This window comes from Dipteris shenzhenensis, chromosome 14, assembly GCF_047967505.1.
Source record: "Dipteris shenzhenensis isolate YYH24624 ecotype China chromosome 14, Dip_SZ_1.0, whole genome shotgun sequence".
Lineage (NCBI taxonomy): Eukaryota > Viridiplantae > Streptophyta > Polypodiopsida > Gleicheniales > Dipteridaceae > Dipteris > Dipteris shenzhenensis.
In genome coordinates this window covers 37,803,039-37,827,547 of record NC_141609.1, presented here as the reverse complement: position 1 = coordinate 37,827,547, position 24,509 = coordinate 37,803,039, and the positions used below count along the sequence as shown (strand labels likewise).

Sequence of the window (24,509 nt, the reverse complement as noted above, 5' to 3'; positions counted from 1 at the left end):
TATGAGCTTTTTACATCAGCATCTACAATTACTACTCAATAATAAAGTGAAGAAGCCTTACAATGCAAACCATTGTATATTCTTGAAAATCAATACCTATAAGTACAACACATGGCTTAATGAGGGCTCTAGGTAGGTAGAAGAAAAGGAAGTTTTTTGCCTGCCTTGTGAAGGGAAGGTCTTAGTAATAATGAAATCAACCTCCAAGAAACAAAATTCGTGCTTTTTGGAAATTCTTTTGGTTGTGATTTTTATCTGAGGAGTATTGGTCAACGTTGGACTTTCTTATTTGACTATTAGTCCACTGGTCAACGTCGGACTTTCCTATTTGACTATTAGTCCACGTTGAATTTACTATTTCACTCCTCTCTCTCTCTCTCTCTCTCTCTCTCTCTCTCTCTCTCTCTTTGCTCGCTTACCCTCACTCTCCACTTCCACACCCGCATCATCTCTTGTGATACATACAAGAAGCTGCACACTTGCTCCTCCATTGTCTCCAGCTCGTTTTGGTGTTGCTTCTCCCTCTAGTTCTTGGAAATTCCTCCACCAACCTTTTTGGGGGACCTTATGAATGACAAAAGTCATTCAACTTGTTTTGTTGACTTTTGAGCCACCAAAAGACATTAGTTTGCAATGCACATCAAGAAGCGTACTACCTCCTTTTTGTGTAGTAAAGTGTACTACTTTGTACTTACTAGGCAAGCTGCTACTAGTACTACTACTTCTAGTAGTGGTACTACAACTAGTTTTGAACTTTGTTTGCAGTACTACTACTAGTACAAACTTATCATATTTGAGATTGGATGGGCATACCCACACACTGAGTATTCGAACCGAGAGAGAATCAGAGAGAGAGAGAGAGAGAGAGAGGGGCAGAGATGGGAGAGAGCGCGCGAGAGAGCGAGCCAGGGTGAGCCTGTGCATGGCAGCTCCGCTTGCACAGAAGCGTGTCTGCTCGTGGAGATTCCATGCACTGCCTCTTCCCTGGCTCTCCAACGTCCTCCTCACGATAGGCAAATCCCTCTGATTTCGGTGATGGGCATGCCCTTTTTTTACCCCTTCCCGTTGCATATTAGATTGAGAATGGCCATGAAGTACTGGATGCGGCCATCGAGCTCGCTACAGCTGCGAGAAGAGGAGTTGGGTCGAATACTGGCTGAAGAACCAAGTTTTGCAACTGCCTTCGACCTTGGAACACGCCCATTCCGCACTCCTCTCAACTCTCTTAATATGCCCTGGTAAGACAGTTCGTCTGTGCCCTGATCCAGCTGTCGCTCTTGAATTGTACCTGAAAATGGAAGAAGCGCATTGCAAACAAAATCACTCGCAGCGATAGCAGAAACGAAAATGGTGAATCTTTGCTTTTCTTTGTCGGGAGGTGCAGCATTTTGTTAAATGTCCTCGATTTTGCATGTGGCTAGCCAAATTAGTGAAGTCCTCTGTTTTTAAAATTTGGAGCATGATTTATGGTAATCGGTTTTCTTGCGCATATCAATCAGAAAATGCAATTCTGAGAGATGCTGGCTCAAGGCAAGCAACTGATTTACCATTCCGGAGGTCCAGAAAAGGTGGGACTTTTATAGGCACAGAGTTGTACGGCAAGGATCCTACTTACTGAAAGCATATCCAGTTTTGGACAGCGCGATTTTTGGGTCGCAATACGTTAAATTTACTGACGCCCATAGCGCTGGAGGGAAGTTGAGGGTGGCTGTATGCCCCCAAAGTTGTCCTGTTTTCAGTCTGTTGGTGATGATTTGCATATCCCAGCTACATTGCCAATCAGTGAAATTGTGGCCTTCCTAAAAAATGTGCTACAAGCGGTTGGCGTTGGCGTCCGGATGGATTTCACTGTCAAGAATCAACTCTGCGTGTAATTGGGACGAATTGCATGTTCTTCTAAAAGTACATACTTCCTGTGTAAGTACGATCAGCCGAATGCAGGCTTTTGCTAATCCAGAGTTGCTTCTTTTCCAGGCTTGGCCTGGGCCGCTGTTGGTAAACAAGGTGGAGATGGTAATATGAATTTGTAATGTTTCAGCCCAGTGGACAAGTAGTTACCATCCACGGCAGTCCTTCGAGTTCGTGATTTATGGAAGCTAAGATTCCTCAGTAGCTTGAACTCTATTAGTAAACATCATCCACATTGCAAACGACACAAAATCATGATCGTACTGAGAATCTAACTGGAATGTAAAAGTGGAAAATTTCCAACCAATATGATGGTTATGTCGCATTTTGATCATCCGATTCAATGTTTGACCAGGAAGATCCGTACTTCAACTAAAATCGGATTGCAATTTGGTGCAGATGATGAAGAATTGGTCCGCTTAGTAGGTGCAAGAGGGAAAGCCCAGCGAGCGCTGGAATTCTATCCAAGATCGAGGAACTTTGTAATGTGCATTTGGAATGTAGACCAATCCTTCTTAAGTTGTAGTCATTGCAAAAGCATTGCAAAAGGAGCTGTAGATGACAGTAGATCCATTCCTTTTAGAAGTTGTTAGACATTTCAAAAGGAGCTCACCATAGAACTATATGATTGAATTTCAAAATGAAGTTTAGACATTGCAAAAGTTTCACACTATGGTAATCTCTACTTTCCCACCATAGAACTATATGATAGAATTTTGGTTAAATTTTTTCTTCCAAATGTGATTCAAATTCCATTGCCTTGCTATGGCATGAAATTTTGATGAAATTTTGATATATTCCCGAGGATGGGTAAAGCAAAAAAGTGCACTTCAAATGTATGAACATTTTAATGAGATGTAATGTTGGATTTGAGTGTGATGAACTATGAAAATTTTGGTATTCATTTTGAGCTATGACGATAGAGCTTTGCATAATGTCATGAAACTTTTAACGTTTTCCTTAGAATCTCTTATTTAAAGAGGCCTCCTAGAGTGACAAGTAGGCTCCTTCATTCCAAATTCTAGGCTACAATTTGGAAAGTTTCCACATCGTAAATGTTTTGCACTACAAATTCTAGGCTATAGCTTTGTAGTTATAAATAAACCTCCAATACAATAAAAAAGATGACCCCAAGAACAATGACAAAATCTTATCCCAATTTGCATTACAAAGATGATATTTTCTAGTGCAGAAGTTCCTATGGTTGAAAATGTATTGCTTGCTCCAAGAATGAAGCATCTATAGGCAAGTAAGGAAGTATGGCATCTTTAACTATTGCCTTTTCAATAATGATAGAAACCCTACTCTACTAAAGCATTATAAAGTTACAATTGGCAGGAGGGTCATTCGCATGAATAGAGCCCTCCACAACAAAGTACAACTTTACCATCATTACTCAAGGTTGTACAATGTCTCCTTTTTGCATCCCCATAGTTTGAAGTAGCCAAAATGACTCCACCACTCGAATCTATTAGCATTAGCAAATGCCCATACATAGGATTCACCATAGATGTAGCAGGTTCATGCAACCCTCCATCTTGTGTGCACTCAACCATCCTATTTCTTTAAACACATCTATTTGAGCCAAGATCTGACTCCATGTCAAGTCTAGGTCCTAATTGGCTCATAAAACATTTGGCATTTTTAACCATTTGGCATTTTTTACCCTAAGTGTCTCAGGTGCAACAAGTGTGATCAGCATCATCATCCAACCTCGGAGAAGTCTATAATGAATCTTCAACACCTCTTGTAAATTCTCTCAAGCACATAGCAAATGGCATTTTGACTGCCTTATTTGAAGGATTTCAAGGGGAAAGATCCCAAGGCATTGATCCATCACCTACGTCATCTCTCAGTTCCAGTTTGCCATAGGATAGATCCTCGATACATCCTATCACTAAACATCTACATCATCTCTCAATTCTAGTTTATCGTAGGCTCCATCTTGTCATTAAACATCAAATCAACACTCGCCCAAGAAGACTCTATAGCTGCTCAATATGCTCCTTTTAGCATTCGAGAAGAACTTGCGATGCTAGGAGGGCTCAATGGGATCCTTTATTAACATAACCAAAATAGTTCCTCCACCTTTAGCCTATCAGACTTGACACTTTTATCCCAATTAGTTCAACAATTTCTTCATGGATCATCAAAGTCCACATTCAACAATCTTTGCCATTATTGCACATGAGTTTGCATCAGATAGCCTCTTCACCAACATCTTAGAGCTATCTTGTTCTAGTCCATCTCCTCATTTTCCATGAGAAGCATCATGACCCATTCTCATAAATTGAGTATTCAAAAATTTTAAGTCATATGTAGCTTGTAGAGCACCACCTCGATAAGAAAGCAACAAAAGTAATTATAGACAATGCTCCATCAAGAGAGAGAGAGAGAGAGAGAGAGAGAGAGAGAGACCAACCACACCAAATTGAATAAACTTGAATAGACAAGTTGCCTCAGTACTATATCATTTTGCATCACCACACAATAAAAGGATAACTTTATTGCATCTCAATTCACTTTGCATAAAAAAACATGCTAGTTTAGAAAGGGTTCATCTTGATTTGTTAAAAGTAGATGGATATAACAATAGGTGTAAGCATATATTGATGAGAATGCTTTTGACTTTGGTGTGAATCAAGATGTTGATGGCCTTAAAATTTTGATGCTTATGAAGTCCGATATAGATTTGGAGTCCAATACCATGACAGAATATTACAAACAATATTGTGCACTAATTGTTGATAATGCCTTGCTAGAACAAGAGAGAATATAACTATAGGATGTTGATATAGGGGTCCTTGAAGACTTGGAGCTTGAAGGAACTTGTATTACATATTCTCCTTCTAGTTACATATAGAATTTCATGGCCTTGCTATGGTCAATTGTGAAAATATGCATAATGAGGTGCATGCCATACATGAAGCAGTTTGTACATGGATGGGGTCAAAGACTAGTATAATGATGTCTATTTTATGTGTGAAATAAGATTATTGTAGAAGTGATCGATCAGTCATTTGATTTTCCATTCTATAAGCTATTGTAAAGGATTGAGAGGATGAGTGAAGTGCATCATGTAGATACCATGTGCATGAAGTACAAATAACTTTGTGTGAGCTAAGAAATTAGAATAGACTTGGAATATGATATTATATGGACTTGGAATATTATAGAAAATCCAATGATCAAAAAACTTTTCAAAGACCTTTATATGATTATATTATTTATAATTTCAAAGTTTTTAAATATAGTACATGGGCATCTTTCGAATGGTGTAACATGCAATTTTTTGAATTTGGAGATTGTATAATGCATAAGTGCCAAAATTGTGCATCGGTGTGCTTATAACATAGGTGTATGTTGTTGATGGTCAAAAAATTTTAAGTTTAATAAGTAATACCCTTATACTCACAAAGATTAATAATGATTGAACATAACATGCAGTACATATTCTCATTTCCAAACATGCATAATGTGTAAGTGCCAAAACAAGGTGCATCTGTATCCTTCCAACATAGGTGTATATTTTTTATGGTCATGAAACTTTGCAAATACCTTTCAATAACTAATGACCTTATACTTTCAAATTTTCATAAGGATAATACATTTGTGCATTTATATGCTTATACCATAGGTGAATAATGCCAATGGTCACAAAACATTTCAAAGACTTTCAATGATTAATTACCTTATACTTACCAATTTCCGTAAGGACCTTATAGCATTTGTGTAGTGGGAAATGCACATTTTCTCTTTTTTGACCATGGATGATGCATTACTATAAAAAAAGTGTACATCAATTCTATATAAAAATGCTTTTAATGATTTTTTGGAAAGAATTGTAGGACTAGGTTGTTGGTATATGTGCAATGCCCACCTCTCATATTAACCGCCAATGTTCCATAGTGCCATTTTGTAAGGCCCCCATTAGGACTAGGTTGTTAATATATGTGCAATGCCCACCTCTCATATTAACCACCAATGTTCCATAGTGCCCTTTTGTAAGGCCCCCATTATGAGGAGAAGCCATGGTGTTAGCACTGGACATTCATAAGATCCTAGTTTTGACACTGATCATTATTAATGTTTCTAAGTATATGATTACCATTCATTCTAAGGTCTTTTAAAAATTTTATGATCATTGAATACATAGAGGTACAGTATAACTATACTGATTCATTGTTTTTTAGACAATAATGCATCATATAATTAGAAAATATGCATGTCCCATAATGCAAATGATGTGAAATCCTTCTGAAAATTTTAGATTATAAGGAAATTACAAATTTTGTAATTATTTTCAAGTATGTTATAAGCATGGTGATTGAGAATTTCTTGATAATTGTATACAATGTGTGCTTAAAAATGAGAAAATGTGCATGTCCCACCACAAATGATATCTGAAAATTACGAATCTTTGAAAATATATGTTAATTACTCATTTAAAGTTGTTTGCAAAGTTTTGTGATAATACATAAAGAAACACCTATGGGACAAGTGTACTAATGCACTATCTTTTGGCAATTATGCTTTATGCATGGGAGGAAATAAGAGAGTTGCATGGTACCACCATGCAAATGATGTACTATTATGAATACTTGTAATTATTATTTACTTACTCATCATTAAAAGGGTTTTGTAAAGTCTTTTATTCATTGCAACATACACCTATGTAATGGTGTACAATGTTTTGGCACTTATGCACTGTACATGCTTAAATTTGGAAAATGTACTAATCACACCATAGAAAGGATGTTGAAGTCTTGTAAAATTTTTGCGTATTGTGTACCAATTGGTATTTTTCTTGTTAATTTTCTCCAAGGACACATAGAGGTATGATATAAGCATACCAATGGTCCAATGCATAGTTTTATTATAGTAATGCATCATCATCCATGGCCGTAATGAGAAAATGTGCATACTCACCACATAAATGATGTAAGGTCCTTAAAATAATTTAAATTATAATTTAATTACTCTTTTAAAGGTATTTTTAAAGTTTTGTGACCATCATAAATATACACCCATGGTATAAACATACCAATGCATAATTTTTTGCAACTACACCCCATGCGTGTCCAAAAATGAGAAAATGTGCATGTCCCACCACAAGAATGATGTATGATCCTTATGAAAGTTTTCAAGTATAAGGTTGTTAGTCATTGAAATGTCTTTGCAAAGTTTTGTGACCATTGGCAATGTACACCTATGTCCTGATGCACAATTTTTTGGCACTTACACACTATGCATGTTTCAAAAATGAGAAGATGTACATGTCCCACCATACAATTGATGTTCCATAATTATGAATCTTTGTGAGTATAAGGGATATTATGAAAGTTATTTTCCAAGTTTGTCACCATCAACAACATACACCTATGGTGGTACAAGTGTATCGATGCATAATGTTTTGACACTTGCACATTGTACATGCTCCAAATTGAGGAAATGAGGATGTCTCACCATATAAATGATGTTAAAATCTGATTAATATTTTAAATAATAAGGAAAAAATAATTAAAAGGTCTCTACCATTTTTCTTGACTGTCAAACACATAGAGGTGTGGTATAAGCATACTTATTGCCCAATTTTTTGATTGTAATGCATCATCCATGGTCGAAAATGAGAAAACGTGCATGTCTAGCCACACAAATTATGAATGATCTTTATCAAACTTTGAAATTATGATATCACTCATCATTTAAAGTTCTTTTCAAAGTAATATGACCATTGGCAAGATACAACTATGGTGTAAGTGTACCGATGCACACTTTTTTGCAACCAACACCATGCATGTTCCAAAACGAGAAAATGTGGGCATTGCACCCTATAAATTATGTCCAAATATTATGAAAATTTAAAATTATAAATTAAATATGCATTGAACGATATTTGCAAATTCTCTTGACATAGAGGTGTCATATAAGCATACCAATGCACAATTTTTTAATAGTAATGCATCATTCGTCAAAACGAGAAAATGTGCATGTCCCATCATAAAACTGATGTAAAGTTCTTATGAAATTTTCAATTATAAGGTAATTCTGAATTGAGAGTTTTTTTCAAGTTCATGATCTTTTGCAACGTATGCCTATGGCATAAGCATACCGTTCAGAATGTTTGGCAACTACACATTGTGAATGTTTGAAAATGAGAAAATGTGCATGTCCCACCACATGAATGATGTATGATACTATGAAACTTTGCAGTATAAGGCCCTTACTCATTGAAATTTGTTTGGAAAATTTCATGACCATCAGCAGTATATACACCTATGGTGTAATCATACTGATGCATAAATTTTTGGCATTACACACTATGCATGTTTGAAAATGAGAACATTTGCATGTCCCACCATACTAATTATTTCCAATCATTATGAATATTTGAAAGTATGACATATGTGAATAGCACTAACACTTATAGAGTGCTATGAAGGAAAGGGTTAGATGCCCTAACCTGAACCCTAAATGGGTTTGTATATATTCTACATTTTCAACTAAATCTAGTGTACAGTTAGCCATTTGTGGTGTGCTCTCTAGCTATGCCCTCTCTCCTCATCTCTACTCTTCTCCTCTCCCCTCTTCATATTTTGTCATGGTATCAGAGCTCCCTTGCCTTCCGCCGAGGCATTGTGATCCGTATATGAGAGAGTGTGATAGATTGAGAGATTGAGTTTTTCCATTCTTTCATTCCGTTGATGAAAGATGTATGTTCATTCTTCTTTGAGAATATTTTCATTCATCTCCTTCGAGAGATCTAGTGATCGAGAGAGAATGTGAGCTCTTTTCCTTGCTGAGAGAGAGACATTTTGTCATATTCTATGAGTTCAATTCTTTAGAGCTTTTGTGTGAAATTTTGAGATAGTAGAGAGAGAGTTTCTTCGAAGAACAGGGAGATCTTTAGAGCCTACAACATGGCTATTACCAACGACTCGTAGATCTTGCTGCCTTATCCATAGCAAGGTACTTAGCCTCATAGCTCCTCTGCTACATGACTCACACAACGACTCACAACAACCTGACCAATGGAAGAGTATCTAGACCATCGACAAAAACACAAGCAACCGATGGGACCTGGTAGCAACGACTGCAACAACACGCTCCTACATACGTCTCCTGCAACATTCATAGAGAGCGAACTAGCGCTCATGAGCAGCAAAGAACGAACCAATGCTCCATAGTGCTAGCACCTCTTTCAACAATCTCCTAGCTTGAGAATCTCTCCTACAATGCCTGGCATCGAGAGACAACAAGCAGTGCGTTCCAAGCGCCTTACGCGAGTAGCTCACGCCATATCCAATAGCCTCCACCTTCCAAAGGCATAGCAATAGCTCTTACAGCTACAACAATGACCTGCAGCATTGACTTTAGCCCCATAGTGCACCGCTTCATGCCTGAGAGGCCTTGCAAATGGATGAGGTCCACCAGACCCGCAAGAGAGACGATTGACTCTGTTGTCTGTGTTGCTCCACCTCCTACCAACAACACTTCTACGAGGTCCACGATAGCCATGACACTGAAACTCCATAACGACTAAGGCTCCAATAGCAGACAGCCCACGTGACCCCGCAAGACCTTCTGCCCTGCGGCCTTCATTTGCACCTATAGTTGCATCGCCAAAGCTAGCTCCTTGCGTCGATTCTCAAAAGATTCCATCGCCTGGAAGATTCTGTCCAATCCACCTCAATGGTCTAATTGTGGACACCTGGCCTTAACCCACGGAGTAAGGCTTGGTTAAGCCGTTGACACCTAGTAGGTAAGACTTAACCTGGGTTATGTGAAGAAGACCCAAGGTTGAGTGGCTGGTTAATTATCTGCCATGTAGTAGCCTTATTCACTCCAAGTGCCACATCATCAAGGTGCCTAATCTAACATGTCATCATCCACATCACCCTACCACATCAGCTGCCATGTCATCTAGCTTAGTGACAGGTCAGCTTTGACTAGTCAACTTCTAAGTCACAAAGTCAAAGTCAAAGTTAAAGTGCCTAGTCATGCTTTGACCAGTCAAACTACCATGTGGCAATCCCTTGACAGAGACTCTTAATGGAGAGGAGGTTTTATCGGAGAGCAACAAAGAAACGGAGAACACCAAAAATTGTGGGTGCTAACTCACCCAGATCAAGGTAAGTTCTTATTATGTATGATGGTACAAAGGGGTATATACTAGGCCATTGGCCTTTACCCCAACAACCTCCCACTTAAAGGCCAATGCATCTTTAAGGGAGAATATGGGCATCCTAATGTCATCCGAAACCCATCAATACTCTGCAATGTGCAAACCGCTCTGAGGAAAGACTCTTTGTAAGAAGATCTGTAGGGTTTTCATCTGTGTGAACCTTGACAAGCTGGATTTGCTTGTCCTCAATTACCTCTCTGATGAAGTGATACTTCACATCAATATGCTTTGTCTTCGCATGGAAGACAGGATTTTGTGCCAACTAGATATGGCACTCTGACTATCACAGTGCAGAACTGGAACCTGTCCTACAATGCTCAAGTCTCCCACTAGATGAGTAAGCCATATAGCTTCCTTGCATGCCTCAGTGGTTGCAAGATACTCTGCCTCAATGGTAGACAAAGCCATATATGGCTGCAAATGAGAGACCCATGAAATTGCAGCTCTAGTGAATGAGAAAACATATCCTGTAGTAGACCTCTTGGTGTCTACATTCCCTGCAAAATCGGCATCTGCATATCCACCAACAACAGATGTGTCCTTCCTCCCAAAGAAAATGCACATGTTCTTTGTACCATTCAAGCATCTCATGATACCTTTCACTGCCTCCCAATGCTTCTTGCCAGGATTTGCCATATACCTGCTAACAGCTCCCACTACAAAAGCAATATCTGGACGTGTAGCAACCATGGCATACATCAAGATTCCGACTGCGGATGCATAAGGTATCTTTGCCATTTCAGCCCACTCCTCATCTGACTTAGTGTTGTCCGCTTGGTTGAGTTTCACATATGGAGGCAACAGAGTACTTATGGACTTCCCCCTCTCCATATTGAAACACTCAAGTACCTTGCTCATGTACTCTTTCTGTGACAAATGAAGAAGTTTCTTGTTCCTATCCCGAACAATCCTCATGCCAAGTATGTGACTGGCATCACCCAAATCTTGTTGAGATATCGAGCTCCACTCGTGATATGCCAGGGTGACCATTGTGCATTTATGTCACCGACTTGTTAGCTGCAGATGCGGTTGGTACACCGCCCATGAATAATAGCTGGATGACATCTATCCTTATGTACTCTAGTTTGTGGCTCAGTTAGTATGCCACCTTAGTTAGTTGAGTTTGGTTTGAGACCCACATATAGGGTTCTTCTATTTCTTTGTACTAGAGTTCTTTTGTCTTTCATAACTAAGAAGAGGAAAACTGTTTTCAGCCTCCACCTTTGTGTGTATTCCCCCATTGTGTAAGTGAGAAAGCCGCAAGTGAGACTCCTTCCCTCTCTCCCACTATCTTCACATGGTATCAGAGCTTGGTTCGTGGTAAGGAGCTCAAGAAAGCAAACCAAGTTCACGGTGTCCTAGTAAGAGGACCAGTGTTGCTTTCCTTTTTCGAGTTTGGGAGCAAATTTCTGCAGGTAGCACAGCCAGAAGTTTAAGAGTGCATTGTCTCAGATTGAGACGCCCTTCGTGGTGTGGCGAGAGGGCAGTATATGCTGCGGGTAAGGGCAAAGCCCATGGTGACTTTATTTTTTTGATTCGAGGCCATTTCAGGGCCCGTTTTTAAGGCGAAATTTCTTCGCAGGCACTCAGAAAAAGGCCCTGTTTTTGTTGTGCGACCACTGCTCTGCAGGTCGGTGAAAAGTTATCGCAGAAATTGCATCGTATGCCTGTGCGCAGAGATATTGGGAGTTGCAGAATCATCCTTGTTGCCTGTTGATGCAAAATCGTCACCAGGAAGTGACTGTGTGGTCAAATACCACTTTTGTCAATTTTGCAGATCTGCCCGTGTGAGGCTAAAGCTGTGTTTTTTGCAGTGACAAAATATTTTGCAGTGCTCTGTAATGGCGTCTGATTCTCTTTCACAGATTGTCACTGAAAAGCTTGACAAGAACAACTTCCAGGCATGGAAGTTTAGAATGACGAATTTCCTTATGGGAAAAGGCTATTGGGAGTTCATTACAGGAAATGAAGAAGAACCAGTTCTTCCTAATGTTCCCAATCAACAGGAAATCTAGGCATTTAAAGGATGGCATGAGAGAGCCAGAAAAGTTATGTACTGGCTGTCTATTAGTATTTCAGATTCTATGATTGTGCATATTCAGGATGCAAGTATGCCAAACGAGGCATGGGATACTTTGGCAAAAATGTACAGCACAAATACGCAAGCCAGGAAAATGCAGCTCAAGCAGGAGTTGCACAATGTGCAGAGAGAAAATATGAGCATCAATGACTACCACATGAAGGTGAGGAAAATCGCAGATGCACTTGCTTCCATTGGGTCGCCAGTGGAAGATGATGATCTAGTTTCTGTGACCTTGAATGGCCTAGGAAAGGATTATGCACAGCAGTTCCAGACATCCATTGCCATCCGTGAAAAATTTCCTGATTTTGAGGAGTTGTTTGCTCTTCTAATTTTTGAAGAGTAGAGAAATGGTGGTGCATCTTCTTCAAGAGGGACTTCAAAAGAAACTGTCTTCTACTCAAATGCTAGAAGAGGTAGAGGTAGAGGTAGAGGAGGCCGATCTGGAGACCGTGGTAGAAATCAGAATATGCAGCAAACTCAAGAAAACCAGTCCTTTGGAGGAGGACGTGGTAACTCTAGAGGCAGGGGGAGCCAAAGAGGTCGTGGTGGATGACAGAGAGGCCGAAATGCAAACAGCAATGTTGAATGTTACTATTGTGGTAAAATGGGTCATATGGCTAAAGATTGCTACAAAAAGCAGAATGACATTATGAATGGAAAATTGCAGCAAGGCAATTATGCATCTTCTAGTAGACAGGGTATGGTGCAACACATGACCAATTCTGTGACAAGTGCAGAAGAAAGAAATGATGTGTGGTATGTTGACTCAGGTGCGTCAAACCACATGACAGGTCATATAGAATGGATGCAAGATGCAAGGAAAATGGAAAGACCAGGATTTGTGGAGACTGGTGATGATATTGCACATCTTATTGTGCAGATTGGTAAAATTCCTTTGTCTATGCAGGATGGGAAAAAGAAATACCTGTCTGATGTATTTCATGTCCCAAACATCACCAAGAACCTGGTTTCTGTTGGTCAAATGGTTGAGCAGGGCTTGCAGGTCATATTTAATCCTCATGGATGCTTTGTTGAGGATATGAAAAATAACGGTCGCTTGATAGCAAAAGGAAAGAAGAAGGGTAGGATGTTTACGTTGGATGCGGACATGCCTGAATTGAGTGCAGCAATGTTTGCACATGGGACCGGTGTAGTTGTAGATATTGATATTTGGCATAAACGCATTGGTCATGTTAATGTACAGCGACTTAAATCAATGCAGGCCCAAAATATTGTTGCGGGATTGCCTAAATTCAAGGTTGCAAAAATGCATAAGGTATGTGAAGCCTGTCAATTTGGAAAACAGGCAAGGAAACCATTTCCTAGGCATGTTCAAGAGAGTAAGAAGTCATTGGAATTAATCCACTCTGATGTATGGACTACTAAAGCTGCATCTATTGGAGGCTATCATTATTTTATCACTTTTATTGATGACTATAGCAGAAAAGTTTGGGTGTATTTTATGAAAAAGAAAAGTGAAGTCTTTGGGCATTTCAAAGCTTTTAAAGCTATGGTTGAAAAAGAAACAAGCCTGCAAATAAAATGCCTAAGGTCAGATGGAGGGGGAGAGGACCTCTCAAATGAGTTTGCAAGGTTCCTGCAGGAGCATGGCATAAAGCTGCAATATTCATGCAGTCATACCCCACAACAAAATGGACTTGCAGAAAGGAAAAACTGGCATATTGGAGAGGTATCTTGGGCCATGCTAAATGAAAAAGACCTTCGAGATTATTATTGGGTTGAAGCAGTTGCTACAGCAGTTTACATAATGAACAGGACTCCCACTGCAGCAATACATGGCATGATGCCAGAGGAGATGTATACTGGTAGGAAACCAGATATTTCTCATTTGAAAATTTTTGGTTGCATTGCCTATGTTCATGTGCCAGATGAGTTGAGGTCCAAGTTGGATCCAAAAGCTGAGAAGTGCATCTTTATTGGTTATTCTCTGCAACAGAAAGGGTATAGATGCTATAACCCTTCTACTCGTAAGTTTATAGTGAGCAAAGATGTTTTTGATGAGATGAGCAGTTGGTATAAACCAGTAAATGTGATTGATAATGTAGATGAACAAAATGGTAATGCTGCACAGAATTCACAGCAACAGTCACAAAATATTAGTGGACCTGTAGTGTCCTCTAGCAGTGGTTCACATACTTCGCCATGGATAGGCTGATTGAGATTAGGAGAATCTCCTCAAAGTAATGCAGATAGTGGTACGCAGGTATCACGAAAAGGAAAAGAGAAGGTAGATCAGCCCATGTTTGATGTGAATGCAGGTCACTCTTATGTGGATGGTGAATCCAGTGGCTCATAACAGAGCATTGATGATGAGTTGGGTATTCCTTCTGTTGTTACACCTGGAGTAAGGAAGACCAGGGACGTCTTGAGAGCACCTTTAAGTGAGCCTATTTTGCACAAGTCTACCAGAGCTAAATACCCTATGGATAGGCTGAAATATGATGGATTTACAGCCATTCACTATGCCTATATGGTCAAAGTGATACAGGAACTAGAACCCACTTCTTTTGAGCAAGCCATGGGAAAAGAAAAATGGGAGAAAGCCATGGATGAAGAAATGGATGCCTTGGAAGCAAATGCTACATGGGAATTGATGCCTTTGCCTAAAGACAAGAATGCAATTGGTTGTAAGTGGGTTTATAAGGTCAAGCACAATGCAGATGGTTCTGTGAACAGACACAAGGCAAGATTAGTTGTCAAGGGGTATGCACAGACATATGGCATTGATTATGAAGAAACATTCAGTCCGGTTGCAAGAATGGCAACCGTAAGAGCAGTCATTGCTATGGCTGCATCAACTCCAATGGTTCAAGCCTCTTCTTGCCCAAAGATTTTTTATGTGAAGACCGTGTTTGCTTCCCATACATGCAATGCTCACACATGCTAAAATCTGAACAATTAAACATGGGAACATACTGCAAACCAGAAAGTATCTTCATTCCTGTCATGCTCATGTGTCCCAACTGACGATGCCACAAAGAGGCAGACGGCTGCTCGGTCACATTGATTACATTATCTCTTATGCTTGACACATGCATTGAGTACAACATTCCATGCTTAGAACCTCTAGCAATCACAAGTGACCCTTTGCTAAATTTCCATGTATTGTTGCCAAAAAACACCTGATAGCCATCATCATTAAGCTGTCCCGTACTTATTAATCTCTTTTTCAGATTTGGAACATGCCTAACATTCTTGAGTACAAATGTAGAACCATTAGGAAGAGACAAGTGGATATCTCCCACTCCAACAATGTCACATGGATAATCATTTCCAAGTCTCACGGTTCCTTTCCTTCCTGCATCATAAATGGTAAACCACTCCCTACGTGGAGTGCCATGGAAAGATGCTCCTGAGTCTAGTATCCAATTCTGTGACAATGCATCATCACTAGTCACAAGAAAAGCATGCTTAAACATAGAGGCATAAAGAATGTCACCCTCATCACTATTGTTACTTATGGCATTCACTTCCTCTATATTGACCATGGATTTCTCTTCCTTCTTGGGCTGCACATTAGCTTTGCCTTTGCCTTTATCGTTCTTCCATTTGTAGCAATCCTTTATTAAATGGCCTTTCTTCCCACAATAGAAGCATTCCAAATCCTTTTTGGCATGGGATTTTCCTCTAGATTTTCTTCTAGACTTGCTTGTATTTCTATCGTGGTATTTCCCCCTAGAATATGACCTCCCTCTCACATTAAGAGCACTTGAACTTTTAGTTTTAGCATTGTTCTTTCTATTTACCTCCTCAGTGAGAAGGCTACTCTCAACACATGGGCTGAATTGCTTATAGCAGTCCTAAAAGTGTCCCAACTTTCAGGAAGGGTGACCAATAAGAACATTGCCTTAACTGAGTCATCAAAGGCAATTTTTTGAGCTGAAAGTTGACTGAAAATTATGTTAAACTCATTTAAATGGCTAGACATGGAAGTCCCTTCTTCCATGCGAAGATCTATGAGTTTCTTCAGCCAATACACTTGACAAGCGGCACTTTGCTTCTCATAAAGATCATGCAACTTTGTCCACACACCATAGGCACCACCAGCAGTATCTTTCACATTGAAATACACCGATTTTGAAAGTGTGAGCATGATCGTAGAGCATGCAAGCTCATCCGATTCCTTCCACTCTTCATCATCTTCCCAATCCTCTGGCTTTATGCCTTTGTGTTTTATAGGCTTTACTTGCTTCTTTTGCACCAGAACATTGTAGATTTGCTCCTTCCAATAGGAGAAGTTTGTGCCATCCAAGTTCTCAATGTTAAACAATGCATTCTCTGATGCTGAAGCCATCACAATGGATGACAGAACAACTGTCACAAATACATGTTCTGCTGTAAGTGACCTCAGGGCATCCCAAAAGTAGCCAATAGCTTTTAACGGTAGCTCCGATGCAAAAAGTGCAAACAGAAGAAATATAGCTTGTAGAAAACTCTACAACTTCTCAGTTTATAGCAAGTCCAAAATCCTTACAAATTTCCTTATATCTGCCATTGGAAACCACCACTTGCAAACTTTTACTGCTGTAATAACATTCTACAATAGTTTTGGCCTGTTTTGAAGTGTCAATATCTTCCCAACCGTAACTCGGTTGCCTTTTCTATAAACACCAAAGTTGTAGACAACCAATAGATCTACAAACTTCTAGTTTTCTGCTGTCATAAACTGTCAAAACTATAAATCATGGCCATACCGGGCATCATAACTTTTTCTCTAAATCTCATATTAAATGGCTTTCAAAAACAAGATTATAGATTGTCCAGAAAACTAAAACTTCTTAGTTCAACTCAGAAGACAATTCCTCATGGATTCTCTGATATTCACTTCTGAAAACAGCCACCTGCTCACTTTTTACTACTGTCACAAGATTGCAAATTGCCAATCACCAACTTTTCCTGAAGCATTTGAGGCATAAACTCCAATGAAATAGCCCAATAATTTTGAAAATTATTGTCCAAAAAACTCCCTTAGTGGGAAGAGTATTGCACTCACAAAAAATAATCCCTTCCTGGGAAACAAGACAGCTTCAGAAAAACATTGCTCATTTATGCTCACTTTCTCAGCTAAACAAAGGCCCAAAATGCATCAATTGTAAGCAATCACTTTCAGCCAGCCTTTGGCTTGATATGCATCAACTTGAAGGCATAAACCCAACTGAAATCTAAATGTACCAGCCGCCTTTGATCAACTAGAGTCTGCCACAAGCAAAAGACGTTTTTTTTGCTTTCGGGCCCAAAAAAAGCAACTTCTAGTGGCTGGAATTGCAGAGCAACAGGTCGTTTTTGACCGTAGATGGATAATATTCCTTCTCCCCCGCTCAAACAAGGTAATAGATTGCTAGAACAATCAAGGCAACTTGATATATATGGCTGAAACAGTAAAAACGAGCTAGTATATGTCAAAATACAACCCCTAGGGGCAGCCCACGGGCAGTAGGAGACTCCACGCAACAAGTTCGGGCTCTTGGCACAGCAACACCACAATGTTATAGTCTCCTTGTTGGCTTTGCTCAACCAAGCTTTGATACCAGTTGATAGAGAGGAGGTCTTATCGGAGTGCAACAAAGAAAGGGAGAACACCGAAAATTGTGGGTGCTAACTCACCCAGATCAAGGTAAGCTCTTATTATGTATGTATGGTACAAAGGGGTATATACTAGGCCATTGGCCTTTACCCCAACAACTCTTACCCCCTGGCAAGCACACATAGTCCACTGCATGTGAACACAAGTGCCACATCACCAGAGTGCTCCACTAGCACACCTCTTACTAAGCATAGTGCCACATCATTATTGCATGTGACTCATAGGGCCACATCATCATTTTGCACATTTCACTCTTTTTTGCCCCTCCACCTAGATCAAGTCGTATCTCTTGATCCATAAGGAATTTGAGGGAGCTACAAAAAGGTGAAACACTCAATTTTTCATGCTCTCCTCACATCACACACACATTTCGGTGCAAGTATCACTCACTTTTGAGCCTCGCTGATAAATCCACTTCCTACATGCACATTAGCCTCTACATCGATGCATCTGACCCAGCACATAAAAATAACCAAAGAAAAGAAATTATTTGATGTTCTTTCATCGATTGATGGTTGGTGTAGATCTAGATTAGAGTAGACTAGATCGCCATAGAGGAGAAACTTTGAATTTTTCCAAGTTTCCAATCTAAGCCATGCCCAAAATTCCCGACTAGTTCCTAGTCCACTCACGTACAGTTTCACATCATTACATTACCTCAAACCTGATGTTCATCAGTTCAGTGAGCAGACTTCAAAGGGTTCAGAGGCATTGCCAATTGATCAGTGGGCAGATAGCACATGATTTGATTTGATACACACATGCCATCATTGTAAAGCCTATTTGGCTATTTCACAGCATTGTGCACATCATTTCAACCTTGTAAAGCCTCTTGGCTATTCCCAACATCATTTGCCCCACAAGCCATGTAATTCAGATCGGATTATATATTGCAATTCTACCCTCATCGATAGTTGAGATTTCACTTGCTATAGTAGCAGTTGATTCAGACTGTGTTTTTCATGACACTTTGAGTACATTTCTTGCACCATGTCTATGACTAGCAACCTCAACCTGAGGCATATGCTAAGCTAGAAAACTCCAATTATGGCACATGGAAATACTGAATGAAGACCATTCTTGTACTTCAGGACAAATGGGAGTATGTCGATGGATCTACACCTAGACCATTGGATGATCTAGCCAGCAGTAGCTCTACTCCACCTGTTGTCATAGCACCAGCAGTGGGGTGTACAACGGGATCTCCAACTACACCAACAGTTTTCAAACCTATAGTAGTTGATCCTGCCATTGTCCGAGCACATGCAGAATGGGATAAGAAAGATAAGTATGCATATCATCTTATCAAGAAGAATGTGCAAGATGTCATGCTAGGATAGCTCAACACCATCCAGACACCCAAAGAAGCATGGGGATATGTTCGTAGCACTCTACGAGTCCAAGAACACATCCAAGATTCTCACATTGAGAAACCAAATCAACCAGAGTTTTCGCAACAACAGCAAAATCGGTCATGCTTACATAGTCAAAAACAAAGACTACAACAATCAACTCACAGCAGCAAGAGAGACCATGAATCTAGTAGAAATTGTTCAAGTCGTCCTCAATGGACTAGGAGAGAGATACAAGAATCTAGTTGAGAGTATTGCCATTCAATAGCAAATTCCAACACTTGAAGAACTTCACTCAGTGTTACTTGGGGAAGAACTCAGGACGCAAGCCATTCATGCATGCAAAGGTCATTCTAATGATCAAGCATTCATAGCTTCATACAGAAGAAGAGGTAGAGGTAGATCATTCCAGAGAAGTGGTCATCATCAGTAACAAAATCAGCATCAAAGTCAGAATCAGCATTAGCATCATCCTCAAGAACATCAGAATCAGCAAAGTGGAAATCATTCCAATCGAGGAAGATTCCAAGGATGAGTGAATGGATCCACCGTGTCAAACATCCAGTGCAACTACTGTCATAAGTTTGAACACTATGAAAGAGATTGCTGCAAGTAGTACGACCAAGGTGGTCAAATGAGCAGTAATCAAGGGAATTTCCATGGAAGAGGAAATCATCATGCTGGACATTCTAGTCACAGTCATTTTGCAAATGAACATGGGAATATGTATCTTGCAAATGAGGAAATGCAGCAAACTGATATAGTGTACCTAGACACTAATTACAATATCCAAAAGAAAATTTCAAATATCAAGTCGGCCAACCAGATCAAGATCCTTGGTACATCGACAATGGTGCATCATCTCACATGACAAATCATCAGGAATGGTTCATAGAGATGAAACCATTATAAGGTCAAAAGAATGTCATATACATAGTAGATAATACACCGAATCCAGTTCAAGGGATAGGCAATATCCCTATGAACAATTTCACTGGTACGAAAGGATTGGTGAAAGATGTACTCTATGTTCTGATGCTCAGCAAGAACCTCTAGAGATGTAATCTTTGATGAGGAATCAGAATGGAAAACCTCAAACACACGGGATATAGACTCACCGATTTCACAGTCATGTACAGAAATGGTTGATGAAGAAGAGCAAGAATTGCCAGAAACACCACAAGTAGAGCCACAATAGCTCAGATGGTCTACTAGGGAAAGTAGACCGCTAGCTAGATTGAAATATGCTTAGAAAGGCAAAGCAATTCAGGTTGAAACCACCAACTTTGCTCTTATGACTACCATCATGGCTATAGAAGAGCCAGTGTACTTCGAAGATGAAAGAGATCAGCCAGAATGGCAAATTGTTATGAATGAAGAAATGGATGCTTTGTATAAGAATAATACTTGGTAATTATGCGACCTTCCACCAGGAAAGAAGGCCATAGCAAACAAATGGGTATACAAAGTGAAGTACAATCTAGATGGTACTATTCAAAAATACAAAGCCAGACTAGTTGCAAAAAGATTTGCACAGCAATATGGTCAAGATTATGATGAGACTTATGCTCCTATAGTTCTTGATATCACTAGCAACACTGAGCAGATGGAATGTGTACTAGCTCGATATCAAGAATGCTTTTCTCAATGGTTACCTAGATGAAGAAGTCTACATGCAACAACCAGCAGGTTATGTTGAACCAGGAAAGAAGAATAAGGTTTGCATCTCAAGAAAACTCTCTATGGCTTAAAGCAAGCACCCAGAAGTTGGTACAACAGAATCAACAAGTATTTTGCTGATCTACGATACATGAAGTCCAATGCAGATCATACTCTCTACTACAAAGTTCAAGGGGAAGGCATTACTATTGCACCTTTGTACATAGATGATTTGATTGTGATCGAAAGTAAGGATAGCTTCATCAAAAAGGTAAAACAAGACTTATATGCTGAGTTTGACATGAAAAATATTGGACTTATGCACTATTGTCTTGGTATTGAGTTCTGGAGAGAATCAGACAGCACATTCATGAGTCAACTCAAATATGTTGATAGTCTCTTGAAAAAATTTCATATGACAGATTGCAAGATTGTAGGAACTCCCATGGAACTTGAGTTTAAAACTTACTAAAGATTCAAAAAAGCCTACAGTTAATGACAGATACTACAAGCAGCTCATCAAATCTCTTATATATCTAACTACTATCAGACGGCTAAATATTTGTTATGCAGTAAGTTCACTAGCATAGTTCATGGCAAATCCAAAACAGTCTCATTGGAATGCAGCCAAAAGAGTCTTGAGATACATCAGAGGTACAAGATAGTTTGGAATAGAATACAGAGGAAGTCATCCAAGGTTGCATGGATACTATGACACTGACTATGCCAGAGATCATGAGACCAAGAGATCGACACAAGGATATGAATTTTTCCTTGATCAAGGTGCTATATCATGGTTGTCAAACAAACAGCCAACTGTTTCTTTGTCTTTGGCTAAAGCAGAATATAGAGCACTCACTACAGGTGCATGTGAGGAGATATGGCTCAAAAAACTATTGATAGAAACATATTACTTTCATGAATCAAAGCCAACAAAAATATACTACGATAATCAATCGGCTCAAGAATTGGCCAAGAAACCAGTATATCACTCTAGGACAAAGCACATTGATGTCAGAGCGCACTTCACAGAGAAAGAGTGTTACTTCATGACATCACATTGTAGCATTGTGATAGTAAAGAGAATGTTGCAGACATCTTTACCAAACCACTCGGTAAAGAACTTTTTGAGAAACATCAACAAGCTCTTGGTTTGACACAAAGGACGGACAGTCCCATTAAAGGGGTCTGATGGAATGTAATGTTCAGTCCTTCTTCAATTCCCCAGAATCATCATCTTGAGGGAAGGCCTACTTCATGATGTTGATCTTGAGGGAAGGTGTTGAGAGATCATGCTCAACATCATGTGATCATATGTGAATAGCACTAACACTTATAGAGTGCTATAAAGGAAAGGGTTAGATGCCCTAACCATAACCCTAAATGGGTTTGTATATATTCTACATTTTCAACTAAATCTAGTGTATAGTTAGTCATTTGTGGTGTGCTCTCTAGGTGTGCCCTCTCTCCTCATCTCCACTCTTCTCCTCTCCCCTCTTCATATTTTGTCAAGGGACTCAATCATGCAAGGTCTTTGCATATTTCTCTTGATGTATGCATGTATGTATGTATACTATGAGCATCGACAACATACACCCATGGATAAGCATACCTATGCACAATCTTTTGGCACTTGTCGCTTACACATGGTACATGCTACAAATTGAGAAAACGTGCATGTCAACCATAAAAATGATGTACCAATCCTGTAAAAATTTGCAAATATAAAGGAAAAACTCATTACAAGGTCTCTACAAAGTTTCTCAACCATCAGACACATAATGCTATGGTATAAGGATACCAATGCATAGTTTTTTGACAATAATGCATCATTCATGGTTGAAAATGAGAAAATGTTCATGTTCAACCACAAAAATAATGTAATATCCTTATGAAACTTTGCAAGTATAAGTTTACCTTACTCATTAAAATTCCTTTCAAAGTTTGATAATCTCGACAACATGTACGTATGGTATAAGCATACAAATTCACAAACTTTTGCAACTACACACTGTGCATGTTCAAAAATGAGAAATATGCATGGCCCACCAGCCAAAGGATGTTTGATCATTATGAATTACAATTTCAAATAGATCTAAATAAGGTCCTTGTAAATCTATACCACCATACAATTAAAACTAAAAGAAATAAATTTATAAAAAATGTATAATCAATAAGTAGATCATTGAGTCCAATAACATTTTTTATAATTGTTGATGTAGGTTGAAAAGGAAGCTTGCAAAGAAGATGGTAGTAAATTTTGTTTTGTAGATGGAGGTAATTTTATGTTGCAAAAGAGAAGGTACTACATTTGCTATGATCCATGATAGTGATTCATATTCTATTTTTTATTTTAGAAGACTTGGCAAACATAAGTTGGTAGGTTTTCTATCAAAGGCTCTTAGTTTGCATGTTGAGATAAAGCATAAATGTGAAGATATGAAAATAGTTAGAGATGATATGCCCTATAATACATCCAACAAAGGTTTTTTTAACATAGAACAAACATGAGACTCATCCAAAAGATGTCATAAGGAATACAAAGCACATCTCTTTGGATTTTAGAGTAGGAGATATTTTACAAAGGAAGTCATTTGCCAAAAAGGATGTTGTTGCAGAAGGAAAAGTATTAGAATTTGAACAAGTGGAGAAGTTTTTGTTTGCACAAATGAGGATTATAAAAGTCATTGATGATGGTATAGATTCTAACACAATCTCCTTATATGGTCCCACTATGACATAGGCAACATTATGAGATGGAGCATGAAATTTTTGAAGACTAGACTGAGGCATGTGGTCTTCAATGAGGAAGATAATTTATAATAGAATATGGAAGGAAAAAAATAACTTACCCACATGCCAATCTCTTCCCTTTTAGAATTGGATGATTTCAATGTTGAATCTTTTGTACTTAACTATGGAAGTAATATCCTATCAAGAGTGGGATTAGCTCATTGATATAGAGAAAGTGAAAGGTTTTAGAAGTGATATATTATCAAATTCACCCACATTGAGAAAGAAAAAGGAAAAATCTTCTTTGCATTCATCCCAGTTAGAGAAGGACTTTCTACCCATATAAACATGTATAACTTTTATTGCATTGCAATATCTTTCTTTAATTGCATGACTTGTTCTTCAATGTCAATAATTGTGCCATTAGTCTTTGTTTTAGCCATTACTAATCAATGTTATTTTCAAGACTTTGTACAATCTATTCATCTCTTAGTCCATTCAAGCATCCAAGCATTGACACGTTTGGCTACCTATGGTACTTTCATCTTGTGAATATTCTATGGTAATGTAATCTTTAAGGATGGAGATCTAACCATCATAAATGTCATCTCTTGTGACAATCATATAAGCAGTCTTGGTGGCAAATCTGTGGCCTAATGCTACCTTGCTATTTTATGAAAGCCTTAAAAATATTTTAAGACATAAGACTTCAAGAATTGAGGCAATTGACCACATAAATAAATATTTCATAATGGAATTCTATACTTACATCCTAATTCTTGTGATTTGGATGTCCTTTTGCAATTGACTGCTATCATTGTTTCCTCACGTAATTCAGTGCCTGCTATTAGTGTTCCCTTAGCTACTTTTGTATGTCATTGTATGAGCATTGTCTCAATATATTTTGAGACTCTAGGTTCGATACCTTTGAAATTTTGAACGTGTTGCATCATACTTTGTGAGATCTAAGAGAAATTTCTTGTT

General features: G+C 38.8%; 1 long non-coding RNA gene across 2 annotated transcripts; it reads left to right on the top strand.

Moving 5' to 3' along the window:
• The first annotated feature begins 969 nt into the window (after nt 1–969).
• On the top strand, nt 970–2,038 carry LOC147894585 (uncharacterized). 2 transcript variants are annotated; one of them, XR_015542069.1, is made up of 2 exons: nt 970–1,238; nt 1,975–2,038. It is a non-coding gene; the product is annotated as an uncharacterized LOC147894585 (long non-coding RNA). The 2 variants fall into 2 exon arrangements; XR_015542070.1 differs by lacking the exon at nt 1,975–2,038 and adding an exon at nt 1,500–1,675.
• The last annotated feature ends 22,471 nt before the right edge of the window (nt 2,039–24,509 follow it).